The sequence below is a fragment of the Tachypleus tridentatus genome, chromosome 6, assembly GCF_004210375.1.
Source record: "Tachypleus tridentatus isolate NWPU-2018 chromosome 6, ASM421037v1, whole genome shotgun sequence".
Lineage (NCBI taxonomy): Eukaryota > Metazoa > Arthropoda > Merostomata > Xiphosura > Limulidae > Tachypleus > Tachypleus tridentatus.
Window position 1 is genome coordinate 45,472,907 of NC_134830.1, and position 14,826 is coordinate 45,487,732.

At 35.5% G+C, this 14,826-nt stretch overlaps 1 long non-coding RNA gene across 3 annotated transcripts; it reads right to left on the reverse strand.

Moving 5' to 3' along the window:
* Nucleotides 1-1,955: 1,955 nt before the first annotated feature.
* LOC143252376 (uncharacterized) lies at nt 1,956-12,720 on the reverse strand. 3 transcript variants are annotated; one of them, XR_013028965.1, is made up of 3 exons: nt 12,661-12,720; nt 3,223-3,367; nt 1,956-2,276 (listed from the first exon to the last, which is right to left on the reverse strand). It is a non-coding gene; the product is annotated as an uncharacterized LOC143252376 (long non-coding RNA). The 3 variants fall into 3 exon arrangements; XR_013028966.1 differs by having other exon boundaries at nt 1,956-2,298; XR_013028967.1 differs by having other exon boundaries at nt 1,956-2,298; nt 12,531-12,697.
* Between the last annotated feature and the right edge of the window lie 2,106 nt (nt 12,721-14,826).

The following is a 14,826-nucleotide window of genomic DNA, read 5'->3' on the forward strand; positions in this document are numbered from 1 at the left end:
TAATAGGAATAAATTACTAAGTTGAGGAGTGGGTTTACATGTAAAAATGTGAGTTAAATCCTGTTTAAGTGAGTATATTCAAGTTAATAGTATTGAGATTAAATCAGTTTGGGTTTTAATTGGAATTTGTTTCAGAGCACTTAAAGAAACTCTACAGCTGTTAATAATGTCATAATTGTGAAAGATTTTAAATGTGGTTTGATGTTTTATTACATATGGAGATAAGTAAAAATGATTTTGGTTCCAAATTCCAAAAATTCAAATTTTAATTAGATGATAGAAGAATTTCCTGTTATGAACTGGGCAACTAAATTAAGTGGACATCAGTAGTGTAGACAATTTCCCTGGGATGTGGAGGGAAGCAAGCTCAGGAGGTCACAAATGTTTTTAACTTATCCAGGTAGATCTAGCATATGTCAAAGGCCTACAGAATTTTGAAAACACAAAAACAATGGCATGGTAGCTAGTAATTCACACTTTGGAGCTTACACAATCTTGTATTATCTTTATTTATATGACCTTACTTGGAGCCTTTAGTGACTGTTGAATTCAGTAGCCTCACTATTGCTTTTGCTGCAGAATAAAGGAAACAAATCATTTATGTAGAGCCATTGTCAAGGCAATGAATGGTTTGTTTAAAGTTAAGCAAAAAAGCTACACTATGGGCTATCTATGCTCTGCTCACAATAGGTATTGAAACCCAGTTTTTAATGTTGTAAGTCTGCATACATACTACTGTGCCACTGAGAGGATGGGAGAGCTTAGTTTAAAATGATAGGAAATATCTTACGGTAGAATAATGGGCTGGCCAGGCTAGTCCTAAGTTCAGGTTTTGTTTTCAAAAGATGATTTTCATCATTTTGTGATATACCACTGTTGGAGATATCAATCACATGTAGAAAACTTTTAAAAATAAATTTTGAAGTATTAAAGATGGGCATATTTATTCCTTACAGAAAAAAATGGTGATTGTAAGCTAAAACCAGGTTGGCTTACAGAAAATATTATGCATAAAATAGCATTGTCAAAATTTGCTGCTACAATGGAAGATTAAAGATGACCAAGAGAACTGGTTGCATTGGAATTAAAAATATATAAAAAAAGGTTGGATGAAAATGTAAAATTTAATAGGACAATTTCTTTAAATATGTTACAGGTATGCAAGATGTTGGAAACAGTGTAGGAACTCGCGACAATACAGGAAGGCTCATATCTAATGATTATGGGATGGCTTGGTTATTAAACTGTATATTTTTCTTTAGTATTTAAACATGAATATTTAAGAGATATTACTTATCCTGAAATAGTTGATAGGTTAAAAGAAAACTGAATAAGGTGATTGAATTAATTCTCAGCTTAAGAAAAAATTGCAAGCTTATAGGATTATAGAACTCCTAGGCAAGATAGTATTTTCTCAGTGGTTTAAAAAAGAGATTAGGGATTGGATATGTGAGCCACTTGCCACTATTCTATTGTAAGGCATTGTATAGTGTGCAGATGCCAGAAGAACTGATGTTGGCCAAAGTTACTCTCCTTTTCATTATTTTTAACAAAAGATTACAAGCTGAACAGTGACAAATAAATATCAGTAAACAATATTCGTGTACCACTTTAATGATGGTTCAAAAAGCTTATGACATTATGAATCCTTGCATAATTGGTGGTATTGATTTAAGACACCAGTAATTTGGGGTATTGATTTAATGCAAGTCTGTTAAGAAATTTTCATGATTAGCTATATTATCCTTTACTTTAATTAGTAACTCCTTATACCCTGATGGGTTTGTATATACAAGTTGTTTTTTGTTCCTTAAAAAATATCCATCAACACTTAAAAGCAGAATTTTGCTATACTGTTTGCTATGCACAGAGCATTATTTTAGTTAATGTTGCACTTGTAAGTCAAGTAACCACATTATGTTTTTCAATAATATAAAATTTATTTACTTAACATGTTTATGGAAGTCATGTAATACACAGAAAAATGAGGAATTTAATTTTCAGGTGCAACTTAAGTCAATTTGGCACACATGTATACATTACTTTAAAAGCAGATCAGAAGTAATTTTTCAACGCATTCACACAGCATACAGGAATACAATATTATTACATATTTTTAATTTAGACAATATGCAAATTAAAATCACAGAAAAAGTTCTATATACTGGAGAATATTTTATAAAAAATTTTTAAATAACATAAATCAATGTACTATTGTACCAGTTATTGATTCTGATGAATTTGAAGTTCAACAGCTCTAAATGCAATTGATGTCCCTGCATAAAGAATACACGTATTCTGTAACATACAAGTAAATAATAATATAATAACACACTCTTTACAATTCCTCCCATTTTAGTGCTTTTAAAAATTGATGGCAGTATAATCAAATATGAGATTTTCTAAAAAAATGCATTTAATAATTGTGATGCATTATTTTTATATTTCAAGGTGTAAATGTTTCTATCAATAAACAACTGTAAAAAATAAAATTCTTGACCACTGGACATAGTATGTCCAGGTATTCTTTTTTTTTTTACAGTTGTTTATTGATAGAAACATTTACACCTTGAAAGTTTTCGTACTTTTAAATCCCATTAATGTTATTAATACTAAAATATTACTTCAGAATACCAGCACAAGGCCACATGACTTAATGATTGTAAATTTAATGCTGGCATTATATGGTTAAAAAAAAAAAGATTAGATAAATGAATGCAATTTTACTCTGAATGTGATTTATATGGACATCTGTTACTTATTAAAAATGAAAAGCTCTTAGTACTTTATGTAACCCCTGTGTACATGCTTTATAACTCCTGTAGGAGTCGTACTCTGCAGTTTGGGAAACAGAGTGTAGTTCAGTAACATTGTAAATTGTCCACGTACTTGAAAACTTTTCTTCAGTTTACTGCTCTTAACAAATCTTCTAAATTCTATGACTGCTTAGATTAAACAGGCCTCAATGTTATCTTTTTTGATAAATAATAATAATTGGATTATATTTCTTACTTCAACTGCATTTTATAAAAATTATTTAAGTATCTACTTTTCCTATAGCATCTTGTTTATTCTCTATTTACAACTTTGTATAGTCTGATGTCACAAATGTTAATTAATATTGTGTACTATTTTACTTATACTGTGCATCCAAATTCTCCCTTATTTCACATAGTGTACAGTACTAGATTCTGACATATGTATAACATACAATATACATACTTTCAATCGATATTTGTGTCAAGTTCCAGATTTTTTTCAACTTGTAAGATTGTATAAAACCTCCTGGCTTGCTTTTGTCTGTCTGGGCAGGTTCTCCTGTTTCTGTGGTTTTGTGAACATTATGGTTTTTGGGAATGACAAACCTCTGCACACAGAAATAAAAAATCAACTGAATTCTTGAATGGTATAAATATATGATATTTCTGCAGAAGTATCAGCTTGAGATATATCTGACAAATTTGAAGAGGAGAAAATAATTCCTTTATGTCTGTCTAAAAAAGCTTTATGTTGAAAACAGTTAAGAAACAAGTAACCCTAATTACCAAATATGTATATATATATATATATATATATATATAAATAAACTCAACCTATGACAGATTTATTTCAAGTACCTAAAATTAAATTTATAAAGAATTATTCCATAGAGGGAGTTGTTAGATTGTAATCATAATTAGCCATTACACATGTAAAAATATTTATATTGTCAGTTATAACACTGATGACAGCCATCATGATACTTAATATTAAACTTTGTTCCTTGTTATGATATAGTTGTATTTTCCTTTACAACTTAAACTGCAGTGTTTATGCATTTTTATAAGGAACCATTCAAAATACATCCACTGAGTGTTTGAAAACACATGTATTAAGTGGTGATGATTTACAAAATTAAAATACCTCTAGTAATTTTATTATAGTGTTAATATTATATAGTTGCTATAAATGTGGTATTTTCCTGAGAATGATTCTCTCACCAAGCAGTCAGTTAGGCTCACTAATTAGAGGATCTTAAAAATAGTCTGGTGTGTGACTGTGCATCTTTCAGATCACCAACTGGGTATGACTGAAAGGTGTAACAGTATAATATTTATTCACAAAAGCACAATAACAATATCAACCACCAAGAGCAAGAGTGTTTGTCATGTGTTGTACTGGCAAGAAAGAGAGAGAGGAAATAAAAGTGATCTTTTCCTCACCAGTCTAGTGACTGGTCCCCATTTGTAAGGTAAACTACAAAGCTGAGTACAAATGTTACCACAGATCTAAAAGTCTCTGCACAATTTCTCCAAAACCTCAACAGTAAGATCACTGCAAAATACATAAATTCCATAGTAATCTGAAATTTCAACATGAATCTGACTAACTGAGAAGAATACTAAAAAATATATAATAACTTAAGCCAGGTTTGCACATGGAATGCTATTCTGCATGTGGCATTTGTCCATTTGTGCTGGCATGGTGGAATCTCTGGGCCATTATTCAATTAAATGACAGACAAGACTACTTTCTAGTTACATATATTGTTACCCATCTTTCTTGCAAGAAACATGGCTAACTACCATTTAGTACATAAGATCATGCATACTTTTTTGAAAGAAGCAAAATTAAAATGTGTTTAACCAGGTGACTTTTCTCATTCCAAATAAACTGAAATAAAAACATTAAATATTTGCATATCAAAAAAAAATGTGTGTCCTGTACCATTTAAGTATGCAGTCATAAGTTGTTATATTTTGTTAATGTGAAGCTCTCATTTTCATTGCATGTTCTTTGGGTCAAGTAGGGCCTAGTGGTTTCTGTTAAAAGACTGAATTTAAGGGTTAATGGTTTGCATACTATTGCTGTGAAAATGCACTACACACTTTGTAGTTGTGGGTGTATTATAAGAGTGACAGTTGAATCTCACTGTTTCATCAGAACTGACCAACGTTTGTGATAGTGCTGTTGACCATGATGTTAAAACTATGGGTGGCTATGCACAGGTACATTGGGGCATAAATTTTAAAATAAACAAACTAAATGGCTGAGTCCTTGGACATAAAGTGGCTAAGTTTATCATTTGTTAAACTCAGGGTGATAACATTTCACCAGCATAAAGAAGGTAAAGGAGCTGTTTCCACCAATATTCATGATGGGTGGGGGGCAAAACCTTATTTTCCTTTCCTGAGAGGTACTCAGCCCCCCTGAATCCTTGCATAATTGTTGCTGTTGAAATAAGACACCAGTAATTTGGGGTTACTAATTTGATGTAGGTCTGTCATCAAGAAATTTTCTTGATTAGCTACATTCTCCTTTACTTTAAGTAGTAACTCCTTATACCCTGATGGGTTTGTGTATACAAGTTTTTTGTTCCTCAAAAGATATCTATCAATACTTGAAAGTGAAATTTTGATATACTGTTTGGGTGCACTTTTATTCTAACACAGAGGGTGAATATACTTGAACATTACTTCAGAACATTCAAACTATAGTGGCATCCTTATATTTACAGTTTTCTTAAATTGCAAATGTACTTCCAATAATACTTTCCTCCTGACATACTATTACTTGATAGCCAGGGCTTCTTCCTTTGCCCATATAAGCATTGATCTGATTTTTTTCCTCTTGCTCCAGTCTTTGATACTCCACATAATTGACCTTGGTGATATTTGTCTTGGGATACTCTCCACTTATGTCAATGCATCTTCTATCTTGGTACTGTACATAAGCACCTCATTCAAATAATGTTGTCGCTTCTTTGTGACTGACTCAATCCACAGTCTCTAACATCTAATGGGGAGAAAGGGCAAGAGAGTGTGACAGGAAGTATGCATTATTGTGAATACATTTTTCATTTGAGAAAATGTTAAATTCAAAAATATATTTACTCACATTACAACTAGAATCCTACACTAAGAAGGAGGAGGGGCAAGTGAAAGCATTATCCATACAGAAAGCATCTGTATAGATCATGGGTGTGTCAACAGAAGATTGGCAGCCTGATGGGAGAACTGAATTTCATCCAAAACATGTTTTTCTTCACCCAAAACTTAATTCTTGTACTGTGGGTTAAATGTCACATGATTTATCATCACTATTGACCAGGCCCCAATCAGGTAACTGAGGTCCAGCTGTTTGAAGTTGGAATTACAAGGCCATGGCCCCAAAATCCCAAAATGGTAGCTAGAGCATTTGAACTGCAATATATAAATATATATTTGTGAGTGTATCTCAACCTGTAGCTATACAGTGATGTGTTTCACACCACCAAAATCGCAACAAGAAGGTATGCAATAGAGAAGTGGACAAATCTCCTTAACCTGAACAAGTCTGAAAGACAACACCCCAGGACCAAAACAAGCAAACTGAACTTGTCCAGTCTGGAATTATGAACACCTATCTTCAATTCCCAACTGAAAGGGAAGGAAAATTCATCTTGTCTCTGGAATTATGGGAAGGATGTGTAAAAACTGTGCTCAACCAAAGACCTAAGATGGGACCACTCTGCTTCAAGGAGACAATGGACCCTTTTCCATGAACAATGTACTGAACTAATTCTAGATAGCTGGGTGTAAAACCTAAAATAGTGGTTGCTAGTGCAGAATTAGTTTGATAAGAGCATATCTGCTTGGCAACACTAACCACAGAGTGGGATGCTGAAAAGTAAAGAAGAGATAAGCATAGTAATAAAAATACTCACCCCACTGTGTGATCTACCAGAAGTGGTTGAGACAGCTACAGGGGTAGTCAAAAACCCTCAGATGAAAATAATGTTAGATTATACAAATAATGTCAGATAAAAGTATTGAGGGAGGTCCATATACCAGCTTGCAAAATATGCACCAGCAGACAATTCAACTGGGCCACTAAGGACATAAAAAGTGAGGAATCTGACGTCATGAATTAATTTATAACATCTACATTAATATCAATGTTTGTTTAAATCAAACTTATATTTAGAAATTTACATAAGTTCTACTGTTAAATCTGTATTGTGAAATTCACTTATTCACTGAAATTGCAGAAGATTCTTTAATCAAAATATATGTGTACGTAAACATTAGTGTATTGTCAATATTCTCCTCATGCCTGTAAATGTAACCAACAAGATGTACCAAGAGACAGTATATATGACTGGTTTATTATAGTTGGGGTACTATAAGCTTTGGAAGTTATAATTGGGATTAATGCTTATTAACTAGTAAACTTAAGATATTTGACCAGAAATGTTAATGGATTTTGAACATTACAAACCATTTATGTTCAGTGGATTCACATCGGGCATTAGTGTTTCTATGAAGATTTCTGAGGGAGAAAACTTGGCATGTTGCCAGCAAGAAAAAGTAGAATACAGAGCTAGCTAGCTCCCTGTTAAATTAATGTATCTACAGTAACTCAAAATTAACTTTCTCAGTTTGAACCCTTGATAAAGTATCAAGGAAGTTTCATTGAAGATGGAAGACTAAATATTGTTTGTAAAACTTTTTTTTTTATACAGATCATCATTTATAATAACCATTATTATGAATCGTGTTACCGTTTGTATATTAAAATATATTTGTAAAAATAAAGTTTGTGTATCAACCTTGTTGGTAAGTATCATAAATTGGATAAACATCAACATTTATGTAACTTCTAAATTTAAATTGCAATTTAATTAAATTTTATGCTATTTAAAATTGTAATATGTAACATATTACTGATTAGACATGACTCACAGAAGTTTCCTCACTTTCAAAGAGAGCCCAGAATAAGTAATATGGCTGAATTTCATACCCACCTAGTTAACATAACTGGGTGTAAATCCTGGAAAACTTAATGATTTCAATTAATAAAAAATTGTTGTCTAGCATCTCTAAAGGTATTAATGCAGGCAACAAAATCTTCAAGACCCTCACTGGATATGACATATCAAGATCTGATTGGTCATGAAGTAAGAAATATTGGTCAGATAAACTGTTGAAAAGGAATTATTCCCCTCCCTGGCTGACAGTGTACTGGGTAAGAAGAATTTGTCAGAGAACGTGGGTAGAAAGATGAAGCATCCTGTGCATAATCAGCACAAACTACTCCAACTAGCACTGTCTGTAGGTCAGCAGCAACAAAAAATAAACCTTTAGGGACAAGTAATACATGGCATGTGAGGCCAAGGGCTCAAATGGATGTTGAGAAATTGAATGTAATGCCACTTTTACATACCAGTTAGGTAACTGCAATGGTCATTTGGGAGAGAAAACCCAAAACAACAGGTAATCCAGAGAGTTCTAGGGACTCAAAGAATATTTTGTCTCTATCACTGAAAGGTGTTAAATAAGGCTGCCTTATGCAGGGCAACTTTGAAAGATGTAAAATTCTTGACATAGAGCCAGGCTAAAAAATTAGTTATGATTGGAACTTCTGATTAAAGCAGATTCAACCTCGTCGCAATACATCAATGGTGACATGTATGACATTTCTATTGAGGGACTAAGCAAAGGTTGATCCAGATATATGGCAGTCTTAGAAATTAAACACTGTAATGTGTAGTATAAAGGAGTGCATAATCTACATGCCTGAAGCTCGAGCTTACAGATAGTTAGGTGTACATCAGATGATGGTTGCCTTCAGAGTGATGGTCAAAGAGGAAGTAGACGAGGTGGGTACTCATGAAAGTACTGCATAAACAGAAACCAGGGTTTAGCTGTGTATCTGGTGCTATCAAAAGTACCCAACTATGGATTAGAATGAATAATATCAAAGACCATGGGTAACATACAAATTGCAAGGAAGGGCTAGAGTTGTAATCCTATTCCATCCTGATAAAAAAGCATCTACTGCAAAAGCTAAAGGATGAGGTACTGGAGACCAAATCGTCAGTATTTGTGTGTTCTAATGAATGGCCAACCAACCAATCATCAGTGTTTCAAAGTGAGTGTCCATCAAACAGAAAAAAAACTTGTAATGCAGAATCTATTTTGTGGGGAGAATCTGTTTGGGTTGAAATAATTTGATCTGCTGCTGAAGTCCTCACCCATGAAACATGACAAGCTAGTAGGGTGACATGACAGTAGTAGTCCTGAGAAAGGAGATCCAAGGTTAAAAGACAAAGAACCCTGAACCAAGTGCCCCTTTGAGTGGAAATGCAAGACACCACCAAGGAAGTGGGTAAAGCACTGATAATATTTACAACAGTAAAAGTACTATTATTTTAGAAAATATTTACTCAAGTAAAAAGTAAAAATACAGAATATATACAGTACTTAAGTAACAATACAGTGAAAAGTATTAGCAAAAATAAGGAATAAATGCATTATTAAAAATAGTCTATGTTCAACTTAAATCCCCACATAAAAGGCACTACCCAATATTAACTCAACAAACTTTACTTTTATTAAAACAATCAGTATTACTGTCTGTGGTATAGCTCTTCCCACACACTCTACTTATTATTTAGCTTCAGCAGTATCTGATTTTTAACACACGTAGTAGACACATTAGTTCGTCTCAGTGTGAACAAGAGCTTTGCTGAATTAAGCAAATACCTGTATGCTGCAACTTCAGTAAATTTCCCACTACTGTTTTCAGTGAAAGTATGTCAGTCAGATAGCCGTCCCTAATTTAGCAGTGCAAGGCTAGAGCGAAGGTCATCACCACCCACCGCCAACTCTTTGGCTACCCACCCTGCTTGACAGACTTATTTCCTTGAGCGCAGAAAGCCACATAGACAACGCCCACTCAGTGCTTTGCTACTCGAATAAGTAAGTTTATTAAGCCAGCAAGACCTGCATAAGAGACCACATGTTACTATACTACTGTTCCCATTATAGACATTGTGTTGTTTGAAATGATCGAAGATGTGTCAAGATATGATCCAGCCCCTTCTCACTGCATTAGAAATAGAGAGTCACTTTTAGTTGAGATATCGAACTACATTGTTCAAAAGTTTTAGTTTTGAAATTAACAGCATATTGGTCTGAAGAACTTTATGTACCAAAAGAAAAGAGAGAAAGCGAGCTTACAGCTCGAGGAAAAGTCGAATTCTGTCTAGTAAAGGATGAAAAACATCTAATTTAAAGTTCCATACTAGAAGAACGTGAATTTGTTTGTTTTATTGTTACCTCATTTTTTCTCTCTCTTTCAATTGAAATCGAACTTATTTGCGCTACCTTATGTACTATCAACACTTGTTGAGGGTTCTCTAGTAATGAAAGAATATATACAGACTAGTTATGATATACTGAAACCTAAAATGTGATTGAGTGAGTGCTGTAAACACCAGCCCAAAAACAGAATGACATTTTTAAAAGAGTCACACATCGGAGTTTAATGAAAACTTTGTTTGTCTAGGAATTTTTCCTCAGTGGCACAGAGGTATATCTGCAGACTTATTACTCCATAAACTGAATTTCGATACTTGTGGTAAGCAGAGTACAGCTAGCCCATTGTGTAGCTTTGTGCTTAACGATAAACAAACAAAATACTTTTTTTTGAAATTTTTGCCCTAAACTGCATAACATACTATTTCGCATTGCCTTTTGTAATTTTGAAAGTACAGATAAAATAGAGTAGCTAGTCAACAGCACTCATCATAAACCTACTTTGAAAGAATAGTGTGTTTGACAGTAACTCTTACCACGCAACCAAAGCCCAAACGTGTGGAGCACATTTTTTGCAGCAACGGAATAGAGCTAAGTAACCTACAATTCAGAGTTCACGTACGAGGTCACCAAAAATAGATATATAGGGGGATAGTTAGCTTGGTTGTTACTATTTAGTATTTAGTACGGCCCGACATGGCCAAGCGTGTTAAGGCGTACGACTCGTAATCTGAGGGTCGCGGCTTCGCATCCCGGTCGCGCCAAACATGCTCGTCCTCTCAGCCGTGGGGGCGTTATAATGTGACGGTCAATCCCACTATTCGTTGGTAAAATAGTAGCCCAAGAGTTGGCGGTGGACGGTGATGACTAGCTGCCTTCCCTCTAGTCTTACACTGCTAAATTAGGGACGGCTAGCACAGATAGCCCTCGAGTAGCTTTGTGCGAAATTAAAAAAACAAACAAAACAAATACCATTTTGTACAAGACTATAAAATTGTGTGCTGTTCCCATCAAGAGGATCGAAACCGGAATTTTAGTGTGGTAAATCTGCAGAATTACCGTTGAACCACTGTTGGCGAGAGACAGTTAAACCGCACATTTATATAGATTACCAATGCAAGTGTATTATGTATATATACGTATACATACATACATACACACACACACACATGCATAAACTTCCTGAAGCAGCTGAAATTGAAATGTATTTTTGGCAACATTAAAACAATATGCTAATACATCATGAGAATACTGGAATGATAAATGTCGCTGTTTTGCTACATCTAAAACATATCCTAAAAAGGAGCAGGGAAACGAGTTGGGTTATCATTAAACGTACAGGGCTAAACTGGTTAAGCGAGATGTGTGGATTGGTTAATTCATTTGGTACAGAACACGGACTTGTTTTCTTTCAGTCTTCACAACTAATGATTTTGAGGAATAAAAATAACTGACGTATCAGAACTTGTGAAGTATAACAATTAAAATATAAAGAAAGTTTTTAAAAGAAACTCCTCTACATAAAAATTTTCTCAACCCATACCAGCCGTTTTTACACATATATTAGGCACAGCACAGATCAGATATCCTTTTGTGTAGCTTAACAACGAAGAAAGAAAGAGGAAAATCCTAGCAAAATTATTTCACGCTTATTCTACCTAGTGTGCCTACTTCTTGCCAGTCATGTTCGTCTTTTCAGTCGTATGGGCGTCACACAATGTCACAGTTATTTCGACTTTTTGTTGCTAAAATGTAGCCCAACAGATGGCGATAGATGTTATTGACTGGTTGCTTTCCCTCTAGTCTATCAGTCTAGATAGCGCAGATGGTACTCGAGCTTTGTTTAAAATTCAACAATAAATAACATTAAATATTAAGTACATTACAGATTAATGGAGTTAGTTATTCATTTTATATAATAAAATTTTACGTCGCATTCCTCCAAAATGTACCGTGAAAATTTACAAACCCAGTATTTGTATTTTTACATTCTAATACGTTAATTTTGATTTGCAAAAGAAGTTTGGTTTGGTTTGAATTTCGCGCAAAGTTATGCGAGGGCAACCTGCACTAACCGTCTCTAATTTAGCAGTGTAAGACAAGAGGGAAGGCAGCTAGTCGTCACCACCCAACACCAACTCTTGGGTTACTCTTTTACCAACGAATAGTGGGATTGACCGTCACTTTATATCGCCCTCACGGCTGAAAGGGCGAGTATGTTTAGCGCGACGAGGATACGAACCCGCAACCCTCGGATTAAGAGTCGAGTACCTTAACCACGTGGCAATGCTGGGTCCGCTTACGAAGTCCCACCTCCTATATATTAACTGGCTTGGCACTAAATATTAAGTTTATATTGATTATATTTCCAAAATATAATATTTTCGACTGCTATGTTGTTGTATATTTAAAATGATATTAATTGTTACTAAATCCCTCAGTGGCAAAGTGGTATTTCTGCGAACTTACCTCGGTAGAAATCGAGTTTCGATACCCGTTGTGGGTGAAACACAAATAGCCTATTCCGTAGCACTGTGCTTAACTACAAACAAACGTTATTACCGTAGTTAAACATTGCATAAGAATTATAAAAACGTACCAGTTTGGCAAACATGCATCGTATCTACAGTCCTGTGGTTTACTGACAAGTCTGAGAGCTTTTGACCTTAAAATTAGGCTTCAGATGCCCCCTATGGGTAGAACAAATGTACAATTTTGAGCTTAACAACAAACAAACAAAATAATAATAAAAAAACCAAAAAACAGTGTATCTAATAAACAGAAGAACCGGAACTTGAATATATTCTGTAGAGTTGTTACAAAGTCTGGTCAGTATTTATAATTTTTTTTTTTAAATACTTCTAACTGTAAAGTTAAAATATTCTTATCTGTATATCGTACGGAAACATTTTATCACATGTGCAGTTTACCTCCCCCTCGTAAAAATGGCTCATAATTTACATGCGTTTGATACGTGTTTGTTTGTTTGTAGAATCGTTAAATATTTCAGTGAAACCTTTTATCCTATAGAACACCTTTTGTTTGAACACATATATTTATTTTTTACGAGTGAATTTCAAAACTTGGTGCTTATCAACTGATCAGTTATTGAGTATCGCTTTAACTATTCGGATCACGTGAACTACTGTAGAAAATTGCTGCCGTCGTTTAGTCCTAACTTAAAGAAGCAGCAAGTTATATAACGGGCCTGGCATGGCCTAGCGCGTTAAGGCGTGCGCTTCGTAATCTGAGAGTCGCGGGTTCGCGCCCGAGTCGCACGAAACATGCTCGCCCTCCCAACCGTGGGGGCGTTATAATATCACGGTCAATCCCACTTTTCGTTGGTAAAAGAGTAGCCCAAGAGTTGGCGGTGGGTGGTGATGACTAGCTGCCTTCCACTACTAAATTAGGGACGGCTCGGTGCAGTGGGCTAACAACCTGCTCACTTAAATACTTGTTCATGAAACCGCAAGAGGTTGCGGCCCTATGTTCCTTGATGGAATCGAGTGGTAACACTAACACTACCTAACTTATATAACACGAAAAGCATGGAACAGATATATAACATGTAGTTTACACTACAAATGGCTTAATACGGGCGCGTTAAGGCACGCGCTTCGTAATCTGAGGGTCGCGGGTTCGCGCCCGAGTCGCGCCAAACATGCTCGCCCTCCCAGCCGTGGGGGCGTTATAATGTGACAGTCCCACTATTCGTTGGTAAAAGAGTAGCCCAAGAGTTGACGGTGGGTGGTGATGACTAGCTGCCTTCCACTACTAAATTAGGGACGGCTCGGTGCAGTGGGCTAACAACCTGCTCACTTAAATACTTGTTCATGAAACCGCAAGAGGTTGCGGCCCTATGTTCCTTGATGGAATCGAGTGGTAACACTAACACTACCTAACTTATATAACACGAAAAGCATGGAACAGATATATAACATGTAGTTTACACTACAAATGGCTTAATACGGGCGCGTTAAGGCACGCGCTTCGTAATCTGAGGGTCGCGGGTTCGCGCCCGCTTCGCGACAAACATGCTCGCCCTCCCAGCCGTGGGGGCGTTATAATGTGACAGTCCCACTATTCGTTGGTAAAAGAGTAGCCCAAGAGTTGGCGGTGGGTGGTGATGACTAGCTGCCTTCCCTCTAGTCTTACACTTCTAAATTAGCACAGATAGCCCTCGCGTAGCTTTGTCCGAAATTCCAAAACAAACAAACAAAAGGTTTAATACGGAGAAAAGATAGATTAATTTCTAGTTAATAAATACAGAAATACTCAAGGATTTAACAATAGATCAGATTCTGCTGAAAATGGTTGTGACCCACAAACTGGTGCAGGTCCGCATTCATGAAACGTGACATCGAAGATGTGGCTTGGTTGTCGTTACGTTCAAAAGTTTCAAATGGGCTACATTTGGTCTTCTCACAATAGGAATTGAAAAGTGATTTTGAACATTGTAAACCTACAGACGTACCGCTATGTCACTGGCAGGAGGGGCCCAAGGGCGTAGAAGTTCTGTGTACTAGAAGCTTCAACCCGAAAACTATCTTATGGACACATTTGCCGTAAAGGTTCAGGTCATACTCAGTCATCTCTAATTTCGAGCTGATGACCAGAGACAGATGGCAATCGGCCAACACTTGCTGCCTGCCTAGCCATTATTAACCAAATAGCGGAATTTGACTATCACGGTTATAACGCCAACTCAGCTAAAAGTGTGGATCATATACAGATGTGTTAGATACATTCTGTTCAGGGCTATCTG